At 41.2% G+C, this 24,735-nt stretch overlaps 1 long non-coding RNA gene across 1 annotated transcript in view; it reads right to left on the reverse strand.

The window, feature by feature from the left end:
* The window catches only part of LOC309850553, an 86,530-nt gene extending 62,942 nt beyond the window's left edge, over positions 1-23,588 (reverse strand). Inside the window, exons 1-3 of the long non-coding RNA XR_014304323.1 lie at positions 23,252-23,588; positions 18,908-19,000; positions 18,099-18,163 (exon numbers count right to left, since the gene is read on the reverse strand). This is a non-coding gene — a long non-coding RNA (uncharacterized lncRNA). The remainder of the gene's footprint in view (positions 1-18,098; positions 18,164-18,907; positions 19,001-23,251) is intronic.
* Between the last annotated feature and the right edge of the window lie 1,147 nt (positions 23,589-24,735).

Genomic DNA, 24,735 nt, shown 5'->3' on the forward strand with positions numbered 1-24,735 from the left:
ATAAATAGATGTCCATCAACAGATGAATGGATCAAGAAGATGTGCTATATATACACAATGGAATACTATGCAGCCATCAAAAGAAATGAAATCTTGCCATTTGTGACAACATGGATGGAACTAGAGCGTATCATGCTTAGCGAAATAAGTCAAGCAGAGAAAGACAACTATCATATGATCTCCCTGATATGAGGAAGTGGTGATGCAACATGGGGGCTTAAGTGGGTAGGAGAAGAATCAATGAAACAAGATGGGATTGGGAGGGAGACAAACAATAAGTGACTCTTAATCTCACAAAACAAACTGAGGGTTGCTGGGGGGAGGGGGTTTGGGAGAAGGGGGTGGGATTATGGACATTGGGGAGGGTATGTGCTTTGGTGAGTGCTGTGAAGTGTGTAAACCTGGTGATTCACAGACCTATACCCCTGGGGATAAAAATATATGTTTACATATAAAAAATAAAAAATTTTTTTAAAAATCTTTAAATAAATAAATAAAAATAAATAAATAAAAAAGGAATAGAGACAGAGGGGCAATGGGGAGGGTTGAAGCTCAGAAGTTAAACTCTCACAGTATCTTCCAGCTCTCCCAGTTCTAAAGGTCTATCCAATTCTTTAGAGCACATGCTCTTTATATAATGAAGCTTTGTGCAAAGAAGCCATAAGAATTATCCCTTCATTTTTCAAATTTATTTCTTAAGGGAAAATTGTCCAGCTGTCTGCATATCTTAAGAAGTTAATCAATGTCTTTCACATGTAGGCAACTTAAAAGAAAAGCAATTATAGTACTTGAAAATTGACAACGGAGGTCTTTCTGAAGCCTTGTTGACCAATGGAAAAAATAAATAAATACACCTAGTAAATAAAACCAACTCTCATCTTCAACTGGAAATGGATTTTCAAGGTAATTCAATTTAAGGGGCGGGTGTCTTAGCACTTAGCCATGAAAAATGTCGTTAGATCATTTGAAATATAATTTTTTATTTTTTATAAACATATATTTTTATCCCCAGGGGTACAGGTCTGTGAATCACCAGGTTTACACACTTCACAGCATTCACCATAGCACATACCCTCCCCAACGTGCATAACCCAACCACCCTCTCCCTCAATCTCAATTTGTTTTGTGAGATTAAGAGTCTCTTACGGTTTGTCTCCCTCCTGATCCCATCTTGTTTCATTTATTCTTTTCCTACCCACCAAACCCCCACGCTGCATCTCCACTTCCTCGTATCAGGGAGATCACATGATAGTTGTCTTTCTTTTCTTTTTTTTTTTTTTTTTAAGATTTTATTTATTTATTTGACAGAGATCACAAGTAGGCAGAGAGGCAGGCAGAGAGAGAGAGAGGAGGAAGCAGCCTCCCGGCTGAGCAGAGAGCCCGATGCGGGGCTTGATCCCAGGACCCCGAGATCAGGACCTGAGCCGAAGGCAGAGGCTCTAACCCACTGAGCCACCCAGGTGCCCTGATAGTTGTCTTTCTTAAGGAGTAAAGTCTTAAATTGGACACCCCTGGAAGCAGACCTTAAGACTGGAATGTCAGTGCCAGTAGTTTATTTGGAAGGTGATACCAGGAAGCACCCGGAGGGAGGTGAGGAAGTGACATGAAGAAGACAAGGGAGTCAGCACAGGGTACCTGCATAAGGAGGGTCCCCCTTTGGGCAGCTCAGGTTCAATTTCCCTAGGGAACTCCAGGAGACGGTGCCAAACAGGCCTCAGAGTGGACGCTCCCTCAGTGAGGGGAGAAGGAGGTATTTATCTACTGATTTCTGTTAGTCATTGATGAGAGGGACACTCGAGAGGGTTAACTCTGCTCCTAGGGGTGTTAACTCCCTGGCAATTCCAGCTTGCCCTGCATATGGGCTGATGTTTGCTCTTATAGATAATAAAGCTCCAGGCAGAGAATCATGGATGGCAGCTGAGAAGGAGATTAGGTAATAGAAGCCAGACAAAGATAAGTATCTACTAAGAGCTCCTCTTCATGAATAGAATATCTCAATTGCTATCCATCCTTTTATTTTATGGGGCCTATGCCTGGAATGTGCTAGAAATGTGTCCCTCTTCAGTCTCTGTGCCCTGCAAGATCTGTCTGAGACTTTCTTGCACTGGGGACAGTAGACTCTTAGGGTGGGTGGGGGAGGGTGTAGAGAAAGGACAGCGATCGCCCCCTTGTAGGTTTCAGCCATAATGGAACCAATTCTAGGCAGAACATTACCAGAAAGGGTCCCCATTCTTTAGTCACTGAATTTCATCAGCAATTAAATGTATATGGCTATGAAATCATAATAAGCAGTGTAGTGGGCTTATATTTAGAACAATGTAGATTCGAATCCTGGGGCTGCTACTTACTGTGCAAACGTGGGCCAACTGAGCCTTCAGTTTCCTCATTTGTAAACAAGGATTCTATTTCCTGTTCCATTTACCACATCAGGTTGTGAAAACCCAATGAGATCATGCACATGAAAATAATTTAGGGGCACCTGGATGGCTCTGTCAGTGAAGCACCTGACTCTTCATTTCAGCTCAGATTGTGATCTCATGGTCATGAGATCAAGCCCCACATCAAGCTCCACACTCAGTGGGGGATCTGCTTGAGAGTCTCTCTCTCTGCCTTCCTGCCACTTGCATGTGCATGCGCTCTCTCTCTCTTAAAAAAAAAAAAAAGGAATTTAAAACCATGTCACATCATAAGAATTACTTATCACTATTATTGCAAGAGGCAGCCATCTTTTTCTCCCTTTCTTCACTAAACAAGAACCATGCCCCCATTTCCCCTCCCCTGGTCCCCTCAAACTCTGTCCCTGCTCTTTCTATCTCTATTTGTGTGTGTACATGCAAATGTCCATGAATTTTTTTGTTGCTGTTCAAATCCTAAAACTTGAGAGTGAAGGGGTCTACGTTTTCGGGATGAAACTAGTACGAGTAGACGGGGACCTTTCTGCATTAACCTGATGTCATGCTCTCAGGATAAGACCTACAGAAGAAAAAAGGGGGATGAGGAAGGACTGCACGCAGAGCAGGTGCTCTCTAGTTCTAAGAAGGAGAGAAAAAACTGAGGGCAGAACAGAAAAGAAGACACTGGAGATGAAAAGAGAAATGCGATCATTTTCGCTGAGCTCAACAGCAAGAGGTCACCTCCTCCAGCTTATCTGAGTGGAAGCAACCATGGAGTCAATCTGGTATGACCATACCTGATTTATGATTCCACCGCTTCAAGCCCTATTTCCTCCTCTCATGTTTGTATGCTGTCTTATTTTCCGCCAAACATCCACCAGAGATGTGAATAAGCATAAATCAATCTGAGAAGTAACTGTGGAAAGCTGACAGTGTGGTAGGTGCTATGCTAATGTTGAAGACACGGGAGTGAGTAAGACACAGACTGTACCTTCAAGGAATTGTAACTGAGTAGGAGAGAGAGAGAGAGAAACCAATTATAATCTCCAATGAGCGCACCACAACAAGCAGGTACAAGAAGCAGAAATAATTGCGAGAGGGAAATGATGAAACACACAGACAGTAAGTCAGAAAAAAGATGTCCTAGAAGAGATGAGTGCTGGTATGGGGTTTGCAGGATGAATAGGACTTCCCCAGTCCCAAGATTGAACAGTGGAAGTATTCCAATCAGAGGCATGGAAGGCATGGAAATTTTGCAGCAACACAGCTGTGGGTATAGGTAGAGAACAACCATGGATTCCGTGATAAGTTGTTTAGACTCGATTCTACAGGCAATAGGGAACCATAGAAGTTTTAAGCAGGAGAGCAATGTCATAGATAGATATTTTTGGAATATCTCTTTCACAACCCTGTGGAGAATAGTTTGTATTGCTTTTTGCCAAGAGAGGCGGAAACTGGGGACAGGAAGACGAGTGAAGATGTTATATTAAAAATTCCATCTCTGGGGCACCTGGGTGGCTCAGTGGGTTGAGCCTCTGCCTTCGGCTTGGGTCCTGATCTCGGGGTCCTGTGATTGAGCCCCGCATCAGGTTCTCTGCTCAGCGGGGAGCCTGCTTCCCTCTCCCTCTCTGCCTGCCTCTCTACCTATTGTGATCTCTCTCTCTGTCAAATGAATAAATAAAATCTTTTTTAAAAATTATTTTTAAAAATCCCGTCTCTGAAGTATATCTAGCAGCCTCCTTTTGGGTGACATGGTAAGGGCTGAGAAAGGGGTAGACAGAGGTAGGAAGTGGCATTCAGGAAATGGCCCTGAGGTGGGTTGAACAAACACAGAGGCATTGCAGACCAGTGAGAATTCAGAATGCAGCTTACAGCTCAAGAAGACATTTTTTGCAGAAGGACAGAATTACAAGCAGCCTTTGGGGTAACATGAAGCCTACACATAACGCTTATAAATACAGAAGACATCCAAACAGTCTTCCTGATTCAGCTCAAATTAAATACACTTCCTTTTGAAAGGTTAGCAAGCTTGGCTTTTGCTGAAGTGTTTCTTCTCCACACTTCGTTTTAATATCGCGTTGACAAATTGCCTTCACTTTGAGAATTTATCTCCCTTCAGATGGAGCTCACCAAACAGTAGTTGTAAAGTCCTAAAACTTTAAGCTGGTGATTAGTGGTAGCAGGTAGAGGGCAGCAGGGCTGGGGGTGTGCAGGGAGAGTGGTGGGCGTCATGCCCTTCAACGAGGAGGAGGTATCCCCAGAGTTAGTCCAAAACTCTGGTTTTCAAGGTGTCATCAGGACCCCCTCTAATTGGGCTTCTGCAAGGCCACCAAGTGATAAACTCCGCACTGGTGACAAGACTGGGGAGTCATACAGCCCGGCGGGTGCCTCCCAGAGCTCGTGCAAGGCTGATCCTCTGAGAACAAGGATTTGCTGAGAGCCTGGAAGGGGAGAACTGCCTTTGAAGTCAGTCCTAGGCTTCCAAGGATCTTGTCCTGACAGCCATGAGGCTCTTGTCCTCTGAGAAACAAACAAAGCCGTGTCAACGCCACGCAGGCCGTTGGGTAGTCAGACTCCTAGGAAAAAATAGTCTGCCCTATTTTGGTCCCTGCTCATGAACTCCCGTGGCAGCAGCATCTCCAAGGTATTTCGGTACACGCAGCTGGCACTGGCTTTCCCAATCTGCAGAGAAGGAAGTCTGCAGGAAGACCAGGTTTTGTGAGGGCACAGAGGAAGGCCTGGCGAGGGACTTTAAATAAGCCTTCCATGAATGTTAGATGTCTTCTGGAAATGGTGGTGTTTCCTCCTTAGCTGGTGGGAGGCAGCATAAGTGCCTATTACCAACAGGGAAAAAACTCTGGTAGGCAATCTTGAACTCACAGATACCAGAGGGAGCGAAATGGTCCTTTACTTTTCTCATGCAATCATTCATTATTAGGAGACTTTTGAATCACTGGTCTCTTATCCTTCCTCCTTCATTAGCATCACTCCTTTCTGTAAGAGTCCATGCTCCGTTTTGGAAAGAGGGAAAGAAAGGGTCTTCAGATTTAATGCTTTGGATGGTGACCGGATGCCCTTCTTCTGCTAAGGAGGAAATCCCATTCAAGACAGAAAATCTCTTCTCTAACCTGTATTCTCTTTCTCTCGGAGCATTACGTCAGTACATTATTATTATTATTATTATTATTATTATTATATAAACAAGGTCTCTGTTTCATCATCTTCATGGCTGGACACCTTCAATCCCGTAAAGAATAAAAAAGAGTCAGAAAGGATGAATGGAATATAAAAAAATATGCCTTCTGCCATATTCCTGGTTCTGTCATGCTTGCTATCATTACTACTAGCTCTGTGCTATTGTGGAGCTGGAGCTAAGAGTTCCCCACTCAGAGCTAAACTCCTAATATTTTTAAAGGCCTGTGTCTTTCTGTAAGAAATGTTTGTCATTTGTTCCCCAGCAAATAATTCAAAAACTTGCTTATGTTTGCAAAACTTCAGTTATTATAGAACATGCCTTCAGTTTCTCAATGAAAAGGAGAAAGAAAAAAAAACTATAAAAAGTGTACTACAATCCAGAAGAATAGTGGCAGGGATTTCGACAAGGTGAGGAGAATTGGTTTACAACACATTAAATCCGAGCATTAGGAGAGATTTAAAAAAAAAAAAAAGAGAGAGAGAGAGAAATCAGAGCACAGGGAAGCTGATGCCAAAGTTGGCTTAGAATCGGAAGTGATACCTTCTAAAAACTGAGCCAAAGAGTAAAGGACAGGGTGCCCCTTCTATCTCCCCTGCCCAGAGCCAGGGTTGGTCTTGGAGTGCAGGGTGTCCTGGGTTGAAGGCTAGGATTCAAGAGAAATTGTCGCCCCAGTCGGAGGCTACGGGAAAGGAGAGCAGATATTCCTGTCATCTACAATGAAGAATTCTTTATTTACATTTGATTTCGGGAAGAAATCTCTCAAAAACGATCAAGACTCCAACCTTCTAAATTCTTTGTGTTTTATCTGATTGTGTCATATTTTTTAAAGCAGGCTCCATGCCCAGCATGGGCGGGTGGGGTAGAACTCATGACCTTGACATCAAGGGTCACATGTTCTTCCGACGAATCTGACCAGACATCCCAAAACCTTTCAAATTCTTGAAAATGGAGATGGTTGGTGGTACTTTCCAAACATTTCTTAGATGTAAGTTATTGTTTCATTCTCAATTCAACTTTGAAAACTGTTTCCTGGTGGGTCTCAGTCTTCCCCCAGAGAAGGACAAATGTGAATTTCCAGGACAGAAAAGAAATACTTGTAAAATTATGTATTTTCTGTTTTCAGATTACCGTACACTGCATGTACACCACTAGAGCTCACGTGGTAGCACAAACTTCCTCATTAGATTCTTTGGACCTGTTATATTTTCCTCCTCACCTTTTGGACAAGGGTCAGTTATTGTTACATTATTTATCTCTGCTCAGATCACAGTAAAGCTAAGGGACGTTTCTTTTCTCTCCTCCTTGCCTCACATCCAAGGTCAGAGAAAACAGATGGTGAGGGTATCTACCAGTCACTTCTCTTCCTTGTTCTCTTCTCTACAGAGCAGCCTTGGGGGCGGGGTTGTTTAAAAGGGCTTCTCCAGGGCGCCTGGGTGGCTCAGTGGGTTAAGCCGCTGCCTTTGGCTCAGGTCATGATCTCAGGGTCCTGGGATCGAGTCCCGCATCAGGCTCTCTGCTCAGCGGGGAGCCTGCTTCCTCCTCTCTCTCTCTGCCTGCCTCTATGCCTACTTGTAATCTCTCTCTGCCAAATAAATAAATAAATCTTTAAAAAAAAAAAAAAAAAAAAAAAAAAAAAAAAAAGGGCTTCTCCTTCCAAGAGACCATTGGCAATGTCTGGAGCCATTTGGGCTGTCAAGTGGGGGGTGGGGGTGCTATCCAACATCTGGTAGGTAGAAGCCTCAGATGCTGCTAAGCATTCCCACTTCCCATGGGAATACTCCCCACAGCAAATAATTATCTGACCCAAAATGTCAGTAACGCTGCACATGGGACTCTCTGCTGCCCCCCCCACCAAGGTTTTATTTATTTGTTTGACAGACAGAGAGAGAAAGAACATGCATGGAGAGTGACAAGCAGAGGGAGAGGGAGAAGCAGGCTCCCCACAGAGCAGAGAACCTGATGCAGGACTTGATCCCAGGACCCTGGGATCATGACCTGAGCTGAAGGCAGACGCTTAACCGACGCAGCCACCCAGGTACCCTGGGACACTCTGCTTTAAAACATTCATTAGATCATGTCACTCTTCTGCTGAAATCACTCCAATGGCTTTCCATAACCCTGAGAATGAAATTCAACTCTTTTCTGAAAGTGCATTTTGATAAGTAAATAAGCAAAACATAAACAAACAAACAACATTTGTTTGCCATTCTCTATGATCTTATTGAAAATAAATTTTAAACTGAACCAAAGGGACTATGGGATGAATATCACAGGATTTAGGACAGAACATTCACAACTAAAGATTGCTAGATTTCATGGGCATGTTAGGTAAGGAGGAAGTGCATTTTTAAGTGCTAACTAACACGATCAAAGGAGCAAGAGTGCGAAAATGAAAGACATGCAAGGAGTAGATGGGCCAGCTGGAATCGGGGTTTCAGAAACAGGAGGGAGTCACAGGGACAGGAATGAAAAGTCAGACAGATTTACTATTGAGGGTTCTGAATGCTGGAATGAGATTTTTAATGATGTGAAGCCGTTGAAGATTCTCGGGCCAGGTAACAAGTTGAAATCTGTGTTTTAGGGTAGATTTTTCTGGCAGCATAGAATACTATGGATTAGAGAAGAATGAGTAGAGTCAGGAAATAGGAGACTTACAAAAATAATCGGAGTGTGATGTAATTTGCACCCAAATAAGAGCGAAGACGGTGAGAAGGGACAGGAAGGCAACAAAGCATTCACAAATTGTGAGGGTTTTCAAAATTCTTCCAGGAACGGTCATTTAAGTGTCAAATGGGCGAGAAAAGGAAGTTGGTGGTGTTAAAAATATAAAAAGGAAGTTCTATTGGATTCCCACTCTAGAAACTCCTAGTTCAGTGAGCATGATTCATTCATTCATGATTCAATATTGAATAACTGTCTATGTGTGCCAGGTGCTGTTTTAGGGTGTTTGCAAATCAGCACAGAACAAAACAAGTAAACATCCCCTCATGAAATTGATATTCTGGTGAGGAATAGACAGGAAACAAGCATGCAATGAACTAATAAGAGAACACAGATATTTAGTTCCATGATTTTAGTAAGTAAGTACTGAGAGCCTAGCATCTACTCCATATTCTTGGAGGAGAAACAAAAGTATGTCTGAAGCATAAGCTCAGAGTCTTACAGTCTTGCTGGAAAATAAAATTCACGCCCAGGCTGCAGAAAAATACTTAAGACAGCCTGACTGCACCACACAGTTTAAAAAATGCATGATGCTTATTTGGCCCTCACAACCACTCTTTGAAGCAAAAATGTTGGTATCTCCAATACAGAAGAGGACACAGAACCTCAATGATTTCATCAATCAAAACCCTGAGAACCAAAAAGGGGCAGACAGAACTTGCACCCACCTGTCTAACCGAGGAGGCATTGTCCTGCTCATTTTTTTTTCTTTTTTTTTTTTTATTTTTTAATTTTTTAATTTTTTATTTTTTATAAACATATATTTTTATCCCCAGGGGTACAGGTCTGTGAATCACCAGGTTTACACACTTCACAGCACTCACCAAAGCACATACCCTCCCCAATGTCCATAATCCCACCCTCTTCTCCCAAGCAGGAGTAGAGCCATACCTGTTGTCAGACACAGGTCCACTGAATAGTGCTTCTTTGCTAATGCAGTTTTTAAACATTAAGTCAATTTTATTTATTTATTTATTTATTTATTCGACAGATAGAGATCACAAGTAGGCAGAGAGGCAGACAGAGAGAGAGGGAGAAGCAGGCTCCCTGCTGAGCGGAGAGCCTGATGTGGGGCTCGATCCCAGGACCTTGGGATCATGACCTGAGCCAAAGGCAGAGGCTTAACCCACTGAGCCACCCAGGTGCCTCGCTAATGCAGTTTTTCATCTCGATCAGTAATTCAGGTGCAATCTAGGCACAGGTCAACCTTAACACAGCATATAAATTTGGATTCCAATTCCCACAGTGCCAGATTAAAAGGGGACAACCAACTCCTGGGCCTCCATGGCTAACTTGAGCAGGAATGGGAGCAGGGAAGTACCTGATACACACAGTCATCAGATTTACTCCCTTCCTCCTTCCTCCTTCCTCCTCCTCTTTTTTCTCCTTCTCCTTCTTCTTCTTCTTTTAAAGATTCCATTTATTTATTTGTCAGAGAAACAGAGAGAAAGAGAAAGACAGAGAGAGAGCGCGCACATCATAAGAACTGCAGACAGAGGGAGAAGCAGGCTCCTTGCCTGATGTGGAACTCAGTCCCAGGTCCCAGGATCATGATCTGAGCTGAAGGCAGAGGCTTAACCGACTGAGCCACCCAGGTACCCCTACTGCCAATCTTTTCATCATTTCGCCATTCAGGGGCCAGTTGGGAAGCTGCCGTTTAGCACATGGCTTCCAGAAATTCATTTTAAAATCTCAACATTTCCTTCGGATTGGCATGACTGGACAGCAAGTTTAGAGCAAAGTAGCATGCAGTAGTGGTCATAGTATTAATATAAGAGAAACAGCCTAGAATCTGGAAACTGAGGATCTGGATTCAAGTCAGATTAGACGTTTCATAGAATGTGACTTTGCAGGGTGACTGGGTGGTACAGTTGCTTAAGAATCTGACTCTTGGTTTTGGCTCAGGTTGTGATCTCATGGTGGTGACACTGAGCCCCACGTTTGGCTCCATGCTCATCGCAGAGTCTGCTTGAGATTCTCTCTCTCCCTCTGCCCCTCCTCCCACCCATTCACACGTTCATGTGTGTGTGCGTGTGTGCGTGTGTGCATGTGTGTGTGTGTGTGTGAGATACATAAATAAACCTTTTTAAAAAAAAGTATGACTTTGGGAACCAAATAACTTTTATCAGACTCAACATCTTCATCTGTAAAATGATGATAATGACCATAAAGTACCATGAATACCATGTAAATAACATTAACTCGAAGTATAAAAATATTTTGTTTACTTTGTTTACCTATGAGGTATTTTTCTTTTACAAAGCTCTGTATTGCATGAGACAGATAGCTGGGAAGATAAAATGGGACAAATTTTGTAAATTATAAAGATGTATATGGGTGTGAGTTGGCATCACTGAGAGCTCTCACCCAAAAATTCTGCCTCACCAGGCAATGACAGCCTCTCTGAGTCTGACTCTCCAAATCCAATGCACCCACTCAGCATCCAAGAGAGGGTATCACATGGGGCTTAAGAGCACAGGCTTTACACTCAGGAAAACTGAGAGTTGAATTCTAGCTCCACCTTTTTCCAAATATTTAAACTAGACCTCAGAGGGTGCCTGGGTGGCTCAGTGGGTTAAAGCTTCTGCCTTCGGCTCAGGTCATGATCCCAGGGTCCTGGGGTTGAGCCGTGCATCAGGCTTTCTGCTCAATGCTTTCTCATCTCACTCTCTGCCTGCCTCTCTGCTTACTTGTGATCTCTGTCTGTCAAATAAATAAATAAAATCTTTTTAAAAATTTTTAAAAATAAACTAGAGCTTATATATGGAAAACCTATTAGAATTACGTTGTGGTGTTTTACTCCTTCCTCTTTATCTATCAAATGGTCTTACATGTTCCATCTTTCTAGCCCTCTGTTCCATGTAGAGTAATTACTCATCAATCTTTGTCTTCCAGTCCATGAATTCCTTCTTAATCTATGTTTAGTGTCCTCTTTGGTCTGTCTACTGAGGTGTTTGCTTGCTCATTTTATCTTTTGTAAATTTGTATTTTGCTCCTTTCCAAATATGGGTTTTTTCCCCGCAATTGCCTCTTTCTCTTCATTGTTTCTGCACCTTATTTTATCTCTTTGTACATTTCCACATAATTGGCGCCCATATCAGAGTGTTCTGTTTTCCAAAATTCATTTCCCATGATTTCTCTAATTTGCCCCATCCATTTGTTATTTTTCATAGCACTGTATGAAAAATTGTGGGCTTTGCAAGTCTTGTCTGTGGGATGATCTTCAGTGGTCTCTCAGAATGGTTTTCCTTCTACTTTTTTTTTTAATTTTTTATTTTTTATAAACATATATTTTTATCCCCAGGGGTACAGGTCTGTGAATCACCAGGTTTACACACTTCACAGCACTCACCAAAGCACATACCCTCCCCAATGTCCATAATCCCACCCCCTTCTCCCAAACTCCCTCCCCCCAGCAACCCTCGGTTTGTTTTGTGAGATTAAGAGTCACTTATGGTTTGTCTCCCAAAGATACAAATGTAGTGATCCAAAGGGGCACATGCACCCGAATGTTTATAGCAGCAATGTCCACAATAGCCAAACTATGGAAAGAACCTAGATGTCCATCATCAGAATGGTTTTCTAAGGGAGTTGCTGATGTTCCTGGTTTGCAGAAGCCCCTAAAGGGCAGTTCTGTGAAAATCCATGCTGGGGACTAATGGCGTTAGTTTTTCATCAATGGGCTTTTGCACAAAAGTGTGGCAAAAGGGTTCAAGCCTTACAGTCATATGCAGTTCAGTGTTTTTCATTCAACTTCCCACAGTTAACTCTATAGATAGCCACAATTTGGGGGAGTTTACTTACTTCTGCGAAGCACCTTGAAGGGATAGGTTGAATTTTTCCAAAAGGGCCTCCCTTCTTGTTGTCCAGATTTTAAAAGGAACCATAGCTCCTCTTCCAATTATATAAGGGGACTGAGACTTTGATACAAATTTCTATGAATATTTTTAGACATCAGCTGTTTTGGCATATATCCCGTGCAATTGCCCCACCAGCCACGCAATTTCACACACCTCTGGGATTACATTTCCATTGGAATAGTTTGTAAAGATTTTAAAAATTGTTTCGCTTGGCTTGATTCCATATTTAAATTATGGTGATAATTATAACAATCTCATCACTGTCTTTTCTTATTAAATTGTATTTATTTATTTATTTATTTATTTATTTGAGATAGCCTGAACAGAGGGGAGGGGGAGGAAGGGAAGAGGACTCCCCCTTGATCAGGGAGCCTGACGCACGGCTCGATCCCAGGAGCCCAGAATCATGACCAGAGCCGAAGGCAGACACTGAACCCATTGACTGAGCCACCCAGGCACCACAACCTCATCTTTTTCATTAAGCATCTCCCTGTGTTTAAAATTGAAGGAAGAAGCTGATATAACGTATTTGTCTGTCTCAGCTGGAAGGAAGTCCTTTACTTCTTTTGGAGATGGTGCTTTATTGATTATAATCCTAGATTCAATATAATTGCTTCTCATTCTTTTTTTTTTAATTTTTTATTTTTTATAAACATATATTTTTATCCCCAGGGGTACAGGTCTGTGAATCACCAGGTTTACACACTTCACAGCACTCCCCAAAGCACATACCCTCCCCAATGTCCATAATCCCACCCCCTTCTCCAGAATTAGTGATATAGAAGACCAAATTGTTTCTCATTCTTCAGACCTCATAAAAACGTACAAAGACAGCATTGTCTAAAATAGTACGTCTCTAATATTTCAGTTAAAAAACAAAATCAAATGGATGAAGCTATCAGAGGCAACAATCTCAATGGAGCCCTCCTTGGGAGACTGGAAATTCTGCCGGCTCATTGATTTGAGAGACAGAGCAACAGAGAGAATGAGAACACTCTCCTAGGAAACACCTGATTTCTGATACTGATAGTGGTCACAGGGAACAGGAACTCCAGATCTGATCCTAACAGGAGATGCACCAAGTTAATTTTCACCCACTTCTCTTGAAGGACCAAACAAACCAGTATGCAATTGTTGGCAAGAAGTCTATCACACAGTTCTAAGATCTATATCAAGAAGAGAACGAAAATCGGTGTTTGGGTAAGACACTGGCATCCTGTAGCCTACATCCTATTATAGGCTTTCTAGCTTGCGTGATTCCCCCTTAGGGACTGGAAACCTGTGAACTTTCTTTTCATAGGAGGACAACTGGTCTACATTGGTAGACAGCTAGACTGATCCTGAAATATTTCTGCGGCCATAATTTAGTCCTCAGCACAGTTCTCTGGCTTCCCGTTTTGCCAGAACAATACACCGGATAACCAGAAAATGTCCTCACTAAGAACACTTTGGGAAGTCGAAACAAATAGGTCAAATATTCTTTAAACTCCTAGCTAAAATTGTGAGTAAGTGAGAGAAATTCTCAGGGATTGGATATAAAGAGAATATTGAAAACTACAAATGTAAGTAAGTGAGCAGAGGTTTCAATGGCCTGAGGAGGTACTGTCGGTCTCAATGATGTGTTTTATATTCTTATATTTTATTACCGTGGTAGATGAAACCTTGGGCCAATGGGAAAGAGGGAAATGAAAGAGACTCATCATGCTGAGACCCTTGACAGCTGGATTAGTGAAAGACATCAAAAAGACTTGGTCTGAATCTTCTAGGTATGTGAATGAGAAAACAGATTTCCCCCTAAAAATTTGTATCTATGAATTTATAACACAATGCATTTGGGGCCAAACGTATACCACCTGCATGTATGTGCCCTTTTAAGTAAGAACAGACTATTCAAATCGATCCCAATTTGTAATGCTTCAAAGTTCTAGGCTAAAGAAAATTCAAAACCATCTTAGAAAAGCATGCCTAGCAGCCAGATCACATGGGAGTTCCACGGGGAAGGCCAGCGTAAGGAAGCTCTCACATTAAAAAAATATAGATGTGGTCCATATACACTATGGAGTATTCTGCCTCCATCAGAAAGGATGAATACCCAACTTTTGTAGCAACATCTACGGGACTGGAAGAGATTATGCTGAGTGAAATAAGTCAAGCAGAGAGAGTCAATTATCATATGGTTTCACTTATATGTGGAGCATAACAAATAGCATGGAGGACAAGGGGAGTTAGAGAGGAGAAGGGAGTTGGGGGAAATTGGAAGGGGAGGTGAACCATGAGAGACTATGGACTCTGAAAAACAATCTGAGGGATTTGAAGGGGTGGGGGGTGGGAGGTTGGGGGAACCAGGTGGTGGGTATTGGAGAGGACACGGATTGCATGTAGCACTGGGTGTGGTGCAAAAAACAATGAATACTGTTATGCTGAAAATAAATTTTAAAAAATACATTATTAAGGACAAAATATATATATATTTTTATATTCTTATATAAGAATATTATATAAGATAATATATATCTTAATAATAATATATAATATAATATAATATAATATATAATCTATTATAATATATAATATATAATATAATATGTGTATGCTGACTCCTGCTCATGGTTGCTTGTTTCCTCATGAACGTTTTATATATATATATATATATATATAGAATATATATATATATTCTATAAAAGATATATAAGAATATATTCTTATATAATATTCTTATATTATATATATTATTCTTATATAAGAATATATTCTTATATATCTTATATATATATATATGAAAATAATTCTTACAGCTCAATAAAAAGATAACCCAATGTTAAAATGGGCCAAGGTTTTAAATAGACATTTCTCGAAAGATGATGCACAAACGACCCATAAGACATGAGAAAAATGCTCAACACCATTATTCATCAGAAAAATGCAAACCAGACCATGAGCTCCTACTTCATGCTTTCTGAAATATGTATAATAAAAAAATGGAAATCACAAGTAGAGATGAGGATATGGAAAAACTGTAACCCTCACACTATAAGTTTAATTTAGTGCAGCCATTTCAGACAATAGTTTGGAAGTTCCTCAAAAAGTTAGACATGCAGTTACCTTAGTATGTGACAATTTTCCACTCTGTCCCAGAAAATAATTGAGAGCAAGTCTACATGAAAGCTTAGGCATAAATGTTCATAGCAGCATTATTTGTACTAGCAAAAAGTGGAAACAATTCAAAGGCTCATCAACTGATGAATGGGGAAGCAACTGCGGCAAAACCATACAATGAAATATTATTCAGCCATAAAAAAAGCAAGTGCTGGTTCATGCTGCAGCAGGGACAATCCTTGAAAACTTTGTGCGAAGTAAAAGAAGCCAGAATAAAAAGAGTCACATATTGTATGTTATCATTTTTACATTTAATATCCATAATAAGCAAATCCATAGAGACCAAGAAAAGATTAGTGCTTACCAAGAGCTGGTAGAAGCAGGTACTGAGAAGGGTTAATGGACATGGGGTTACTTCTGGGATGATGAAATGTTCTGGAATTAGACAGTGGTGGTGGTGGTACGACTTTGTGAACATACTAAAATCCATGGAGTCATGCACTTTAATAAGGTGAATTTAAGGTAAGCGAAATGTCTCAAAAACAAAATAAAAGAAATAAAGGTCGGAGTCCACTGTGCAAACTTGTCAAGCTCTACTCATATGCCGTTTCTGAATATCTCATGAGTCACAGCAAGTCGCATGATGGACCCCAGAGTCCTGGGGCAGGGAATCATATTTGGCCCAGGAAGAGAGTAGCACTTACTGAGCAAGAATCGTATGTTGCACAAGGCATAACAAATTATAACGTTGAGTGTAGGAAATCATGGAGGAATAAAAACACTGAACAAAATCAATATGTAAGGTCAGTGACTTAAAGCAGTTTAAGGTTATTGTATTGATTAAATGGAGGGTAAAATATTTGTTAACTTTAGAGTCAGTTAAGAAGCATGTTACACATCTAAGTATATATATACATACACACACATATAAAATATACACACAATGTAAGCATATACATATAACTCTAAAACAATAGAAAAGAAAAAGGGAATAAAATGTACTTAATTTGGGACACCTGGGTGGTTCAGTCAGTTAAGCATCTGCCTTGGGCTCAGGTCATGATCTGAAGGTCCTGGGATCGAGTCCCACATCGGGCTCCCTGCTCAAATAAATAGATAAAATCTTTTTTTAAAAGACTACTTAATTCATTTAAGAAGGTAAAAAATGAAGGGGAGGGGAAAGAGGTAAAAGAAAAACAAAATCATAAAAAGTACAAAGTGAGATGATAAAAATCACCCCAAATATATGAATAGTCACAATAAACACTCCATAGTCATCAGGGAAAATAAAGTCTCAGATGTGGTTTTTAAAATAATAACGCATTTATATGTTACACACTAAGGAGAAGACAGGAGACTTTTTACCTCATTACTAACTGAACACAAATATCCACTCCCCCCACCCCACCCTTGATAATTTGGCTGTAAGGACACCATTTTAATAGTGTTTGAAAGCACTTTGCTTCCGGTCAAGGACATTTAAGCTCACTGTAGAATTTTCCCACATTCATCCTCATATCCACCCCACACCAGGTGGCAAATAGAAAAAGCCAACTTTTTCAAGTGGAAATAAAAATGAGCAAGCCCCTAGAAATTTCCAAGTGATTTCCCAAATGTATGTTGGGGAAAGCTAGAAAGCTGGACCATAAAACACATTCTCTCCATGGGAAGATGCAGCTGGGGTGAGTCTGTGACAAGGAGTAGATCCATGGTCCCTCCTTCCCTAATCGACTGCTTTCAATTGTCCGAAAGCACAGTCCAATTTGAAAGCCATTGAAGCAAGGTTTGGAAAAGTAGGCAGGAAACTGTCTGAGGTCAGTTGCTACAAACCACAATTCCCTTATCAGGTGGATGGGTTAGGTGTGAATAAATGCATAATTCAGACGTATAACAAAAGACAAGGAGATGCTATGTGCCCATGTGGCCAAGAGAGTTACATACTAGCTAAGGAGGAATACTAGACTTGAACCTTCTCCCTCTGAGTGAGTTTTATGTAGGGAAAAGTAGCTGTGTGTTTTATTTTTGAATAGCAAAGGATGCACTTTCTAAGATGCCTGTCATTGTCAGCCTGGCATTCATTTCTCCTCCTTCTGGAAAAAAGACCCTGAATTTCCTTTGGAAACCACCCGACCTCCTATCTCAGTTTTCCAGACTGGGTTGGGTTGACCACGTATCTACTCAATGAACCCTGAGTAGCCTAACCCAAGCAATTCCATTCAAATTGTTGGCAGAATCCAGTTCCTTGTGTTTATAGGACCGAGGTCCCCATTTCTTGGCTGAGCGTCAGCTGAGGGCCATTCCCAGCTTCTAGAGGTCGCCTGCATTATATGATTTGGGGCCCCCTTCCTCCATCATTAAAGCCAGCAACATTGGGTTGAATCCCTTTCATGCTTGCAAAGTCCCCTCTTTTTCCTTCTGTCCTTATCTCACTGACTGACTTTTCTATTGCTGTCTTCAGCGTTTAAGGATGCATGTGCTTAGATTGAGCCCACAGGATAATCCAAGTTACTCTTTTCTCACAGTCCATACCCTTAATCAGCTCTACGAAGTCTCTTTTACCACGTAAGAAACATAGTCATATGCTCCAGATAGTCCAATGTAGACATTTTGGGGAAGGGAGGCATTCTTCTGCTTGCTATAGCATTGCTGTCCAATTTTTAACAGGATTTCAAGGGAATTTGTTTCAGATATAGAAATCACAGTGTGAATGTTTATAAGGAGTGACTCCATCTACTCTTAAAATCAATTAAGCACGTTGTTTGCAACATTTGCAGGAAGTGAAAATAGTACTTGCTACCGCAGTTCTCTGACGTGAGACACACACTACTTTACCTGTGAGTGACATCTCTAGGACACCATATTACTTGTATGGGAGGCAGATCTGAGGTCCTTCTTCCCTGTAATGCAAGGGAATAGTTTAGAAACAATGAAAATCTTCACTGTAGGTCACTAAAGTAAATAATCATGGATTATTTCTCTCTGCCTAACACATCATCATATCCCCGTGGCCATATTTAGCTGGATATGGCCAGCCCAGTGTGGCTTGTTAAAACATATAGAAATCATCGTCTTCATATTAAGGTTTGTCCTAATTTTCTTTACCTGGTCTACATCAAAGCCAGATGCATGGTTGTTTAATTTATTAGAATGCAAGCCCATTTAAAAGGTGAATAAGAAAAGAGAATAAACAGCACTGGGAATCTGAGCAGAGTTCTGGTCTCTACTTTGCTTGTGTCCTTTTGGTATGTCACTTCATTTGATGGGTATTTCTTATCTACTAAATGAGAGGGGTAAGAGAAAATATTTTCTTAGGTCATTTCCAGCTCTGGATGTCTTTATATTAACTATATCAGACATAGACTCCAAAGAGTCTTTTGAAACCCCTCATTCTTGTCAAATTTGCCAACTGAATCAGGACCCGATGGGAAAACTCTCTTTTAATATTTAAAAACACACAAGAATAAACATCTTAAAATTCTAAAAGTAAAAAATAAATAATGGTATTAACTAGCTCTATTGTAACGATTATTTCATAATATAAACACATAACAAATCATTATGCTATACACCTCAAACTAATATAATGTTATGTCAATTACATGGCAATAAAAAAGTTAAATAAATAACATAATAATACTCACTATTAGGTATTGAAAATTCCCTTTTGCTTTTTACAGCTCATCCTCTGAGCAATCGCTTCTCTGAGCTCTTGAAGACGTTGTGCATTGTCTTCCCTGGAGGAGGTAGGATATTACAGCTGTCAGGTGTGTGGGCTCTATCTGCTCTAGATCACCTGTTTTCAATGTCTGGGCTCCTATTTCGTAGCCCTATAATCATTGGAGAGGTGACTTAACTCCTCATGTTTCAGTTTCCTCATCTATGAAATAAAGGTGATCATTTATTTTTATTGTATCTTGATGAGATGATGAACATTATCATAACTTAGTATGGATACCATTTCACAATGTATGGGAACTAAACCTTCATGCTAACACCTGAAACTCATACAGCGACATATCCCAATTATATTTCAATAAAACCAGGAAAATATAAAATAATCATAACTATCTCACAAGTAATGGAGTGCAGTGAGTGAATTAATACAAGTTCTCACTACAAAGCCTGACATGTAACAACCCTTGATAAATGAGAGCTATTACTATTGTAGGACTCAGTCATTTTTTTTTTTTTTTAATAAATGAGGAGTCTATCTTGAGATAGTTAGGAGGTCCATTCTCGAATTTGAACCTATTTCCAAATGCCTAGGATTCTGCAGCCTGGACTAAATATCCAACAGAAATCATAGCAGAGAGGACAAGGAAAATACATATAAAGGGGGGACTTCTTAATTGTGGAGGTAAAGCTTAATGGGGCTTTGCCTTAAGAAAAAATTGTTTCTTCCTGTTTGCATTTTAAGCATCTGAGAGTTTTCCAGCAAGAGTTGGAGCTGTTGGAACAAATCACCTGGTTGCAAAATTAAGACTTCTGATTCCCTACTGAAAACTGGAGGGCTAGGGTTGACGTTATTGTTGAGCAGGCGCTAACAGTGCTGGGAGGTTCTAGACATTAGCTCTCAGGCCTGTACAGGCTGGGACTTGGTGCGGGCTCTGGGTTCAAGCGCAGCTTCTGAAAAGGCACCATCGTGCCTCCCCGCAAACACTCAGACCTTCACCCGCATTTGTATGTTGGTGGCACCCGCAAGCTGGAAGTGCGTCCCCAGGTGCTGCTCTTCCAAGGGAGACCCTGATGGCCTAAGTGTTCTGGGCAGCAAGAGCTGGGGGGCATCTGTGAAGATCAGCACAAATGCTGGTTTCTTCTGGGACTCCCCCAGATTAAAAAAAAAAAAGTTCCCTTATAAAACAGAAACCAATAAGAACCTCAAAAAACAAAAAAAACAAAACAAAAAACCTTGGTAGTTATGGCGATATTGATAAGAAGAAGAAACACGTGTGTGTCTATTAAGTCCCAGCACTTCAGACACGTTGTGGAAGGCCATGTCTCCACTAATCAGGAAGGCAGGAGTAGCATGGCCATCTTTTTTTTTTTTTTTAAGATTTTATTTATTTATTTGACAGAGAGAAAGAGATCACAAGTAGGCAGAGAGGCAGGCAGAGAGAGGGAGAAGCAGGCTCCCTGCTGAGCAGAGAGCCCTATGCAGGGCTGGATCCCAGGACCCTGAGATCATGACCCGAGCCGAAGAAAGAGGCTTAATCCACTGAGCCACCCAGGCACCCCACATGGCCATCTTCTAAGGAACAGAAGCAAGGAGCAGCTCACTGAAGACACTGGCCCAGGGTCAGGACATTATCTAAACCCCCCTCTCTCTACGTTCTGAGACCCTGATATTGACCAGGGTGCTTGCTTGGCTCCAGAAAGACCGCAGGGAGGGCCCCTTCCAGCACTCCTGGCCTTGCCCCCAGAGGTTGTCTCTGCCTTGTCTCATTTGTCTTTAGCGTCCAGATTCACATTCGCTATTTGTGTTTACTTATGAAGGGCTTTGCTCCAGTGATTAAGGACCTAAAGCGGATAATTACCCTGTGATTTGCAAGCGGTGCAGAGGCTGGTATTTCTTGAAGTAGTACTGCCGAATAAATATTACCTGTGTGCTGTGTCAGCTTATTGCCCACCTTGAGAGCAATCTCCCTGTTAGTTTTATGGCACATTAAGTCTCCTTTTGGAATGAATTGAGTTTGTACGAGTGGGATTGGTTACATCAGAATAAAAGAGTAAACAGCGGGGAAGACCGGAACAGCTATAAAACAGAAGCATTAGGAAGAGAGAAAGGAGGGGTAGGCAGGAAAGGGGAGGCACCAAAAGGAGAGGTTCACAGTGATAAATAGAAATGGGGTGACTGTCTGAACAGATTATACTTAATGCAGAGAGTGTGACTGTTAGGGAGAATGGTGAGTCAGAGGATGGAATAACACTTAGCTCTACTGGAAGGAAATTATTTGGGGAAGTGAGAGGGGAGAAGAGAAACATTACTATTTATTAAATGTCTACCATGTGTTCCTCCCTGTACCTTCCAGCCAGCATGAAAGCCCAACCAGACGCCCCTTATAGTCTGTCGACTTGCCCCCCACAGGCTGTACCATCCCGAAAGCCATCAGGGGAAATGAAGCACCACAAGCCAAGCACTTCCCACACCATATCAGCACTGTTAGGTCTATTTTCTCGGCTCACATTTAAACTATTTGAAGCCAGAAAGCGTCTCATGTATCTTGGTATACCTAGTAACCGGCACGAAGTTCTCAGTAAGCATTTATTGATTTCAAAGAAAGTAAAGCAAATGCATGGAGAAAGAAAGCCTTTCTGTGAAATAGCCAAAAGTACTGGGTTTCTTGGTATGGGTGTCAGGATAAGACTGGAGTCATTCCAACACAGTTTCATCTTATTAATATTAGTATCCTGGAGGCACCAAATTTGATCAGAGTCCCTAACTTAAATAACCTACTCATTTTCAGATTGATGTGTGTTACAGGAATGAAATGGCAAGAGTCAGAACAACAAGTACAATAGTTCTTCTAGTTACCATTCTAAAGGGGGTCTCTATGGTGTATCATAAAGTGAAAAAACACAAGGTAGAGAAAAGTGTTTAAAAAAAGAGTACACACATGTGTATGCTGTTTGCATATTTGACAAAATAATCGATAAACTGAAAAATAAAAATGGTAAGCTATGGGAGGGAAGAAGAGGACATAAGCAACAGAAATTGAAGCTGGAGATCTCTAAATATATCTTGTTTTATATGTTTTATTGCAGGATCAAAGATTCAACATAAAAAGAAAATAAAAATAAAATGTAAAAAGAAGTTCCTAAAAATCAAAATTAGAGTGAAAGAAAGGTACCTTGGTGTGTATTGAGTTAGTAGCATAGCCATACATAGAAGAATTATTTCAAGCAATATAAAACATTTATTATACTGGATTTAGCTAATAACATACATCCTAAAAACAGTAAGATCATCTAAACAAATCTTAATAACCATGCCTTTGAGGTAACATTGATAAATTCGAGGAAGATAGTCATAAATTTTGGTACGTCACACATAAATTATTATGTTGGGGACACCTGGAAGTCAGGCTTTTCAACATAACAGAATGTCCTATAGGGCTAAGATTGAGGAGATTAAGTTTTAAACTTAGTAGCCCTAAATTTTAATTGGAAGTATGCATTTTCTCTTAAATATAAATATATGTAAATAGATTCCCATGTATATGTGTGCAATGACACATGTTTTCATATATGTGTGCACAGGCATCATGTGGACCTGAATATACATAAACACACATATTTCCCTTCCCCCAATTCTGTTCATCAGAAAGACCTGGAAACAGTGGAGCAACCAGTACACCTACCAGACAGATTCTGGTCTTAAATACTCAGACTCTTCAAGAAACTCTTCGATTTTAGATCTTGAACAAGATTTGTACAGGATGGAGGAGGAAGCATGATAATGGAGTAGGAGACTGAAATAGCATTCTGTTCTAGGAGTTCAGCTAGATCGTTATCAAACCATTCCAAACACCTACAAACTCAACAGGAGATCGAAGAGAAGAAGAGCAGCAATTCCAGAAACAGAAAACTGACCACTTTCTGAAAGGTAGGACGGGTGGAGAAGTGAATCCAAAGCAATGGGAAGATAGACCATTGGGGGAAGGCTGGCTCCCGGCAAGCAGCAGAGCAGTGGAGCATAGAATCGGAACTTTTAGAAGTCTCCACTGAGGGACATTGCTCCAAAGGCTAAACAGGGGTGAAGCCCTCGCAGGGACAGTGTGGTCTCAGGACCCACGGGGTCACAGAAGGATCTAGGCTGTCTGAGTGTAGCAGAGCTCGCAGGTATCAGAGCAGGGAAGCCGGCTACAGAGACAGAACCAAGGAATGAGCTCTCAGCTCAGGGTTACCTTAAACTGTGATCTGCAACACAGTCGAACCACTGCTCTTTGAGCAGGGACCCCGCAAGTGGCAGACCTGGGGAGACTCACCTTCCTTCCATGGGGGGAAGTGCCACAGGACTGCGCTGCAGGAATTTGCCAGGTTTGGAGACTCCAACGGGGCCATGCGCCAGAGACAAAAAGGCTCAGTCACAGGCCCTGTGACCTCAGAGTGCAGCCAGAGACGAGGGAGACAGGAGGGATTGAGTGTTTTTCTCTGAAGGCGCACTGAGGAGTGGGGTCCTGAGCTCTTGGCTCCTCCAGGCTGGGTATTGGGAGGCCACCATTTTCATTCCCAACCTCCAGAGCTCTACAGAAAGCGTACAGGGAACAAAAGCTCCCAAGAGCGAGCTCAAGCAGATTACTCAGCCCAGCCCCTGACAAAGGCGATGCAGTTCCTCCTCCGGCAAAGACATTTGAGAATCACTGCAACAGGCCCCTCCTCCAGAAGATCGGCTAGAACATTCAGCCAAGACCAAACTCACTGATCAAGGAGAACAGTGGAACTCCAGAGACAGGGGAAAGCAACACATAGAATTCATGGCTTTTCCCCATGATCCTTTAGTCTTGCAAAGTTAAATTTTTTTATTTTTATTTTTTCCTTACTCTATTTTTCAAACTTATCCTCTTTCCTCTTTTAACATTTTTAAACTATTTTATCTTATCAATACCTTTCAAAAAATCTTTTTAGGGGTGCCTGGGTGGCTCAATGGGCTAAGCCTCTGCCTTTGGCTCAGGTCATGATCTCAGGGTTCTGGGATTGAGCCCTGCATCAGGCTCTCTGTTCAGCAATAAGACTGCTTCCCCCCACCCTCGCCCCCACCTGCCTCTCTGACCACTTGTGATCTCTCTTTCTCTGTCAAATAAATAAATAAAATATTTTAAAAATTCCTTTTAATTTTGCATTGTTATAGTCCTATTTTATCCCTTCATTGTACTTAACCTTATTTTTTGTATGGATATAGGTTTTTTTTTTTTCTTTTAAATTTTGGAACACAATTTCTTCCAATAGATCAAAATATACCCTAAATCTAGCACATGGTTTTTTTCTAGTCTCCAGCCTGATCACATTCTCTCCTCTGTTTTTTTTTTCTTTTTCCAACCAACTTAGCAAATCTTTAGAATCTTTTTAAATTTTCCTCTTTACAGTCAGATTCCATCCCTTCATCATGTTTACCCTTATTTTTGTATACAAGTGTTTTCCTTTCTTTAAAATTTTAAATATTTTATTTATTTATTTGTCAGAGAGAAGGAGAGAGAGAGCACACAAGCAGGCAGAGAGGCAGGCAGAGGCATAGAGAGAAGCAGACTCCCTGCCGAGCAAGGAGTCCATGTGGGAATCCATCCCAGGACCCTGGGATCATGACCCGAGCCAAAGGCAGCGGCTTAACCCACTGAGCCACCCAGGCATCCCACTTTCTTTAAAATTTTAGCAGGTAGTTTCTTCTAAGAGACCAGAAGATACCCAAAATCAAGTGGGTGGCTCTGTTCTATTCACCAGTCTAATATATGTGTGTGTGTGTGTGTATATATAT

This window comes from Mustela nivalis, assembly GCF_964662115.1.
Source record: "Mustela nivalis genome assembly, chromosome: 17".
NCBI lineage: Eukaryota > Metazoa > Chordata > Mammalia > Carnivora > Mustelidae > Mustela > Mustela nivalis.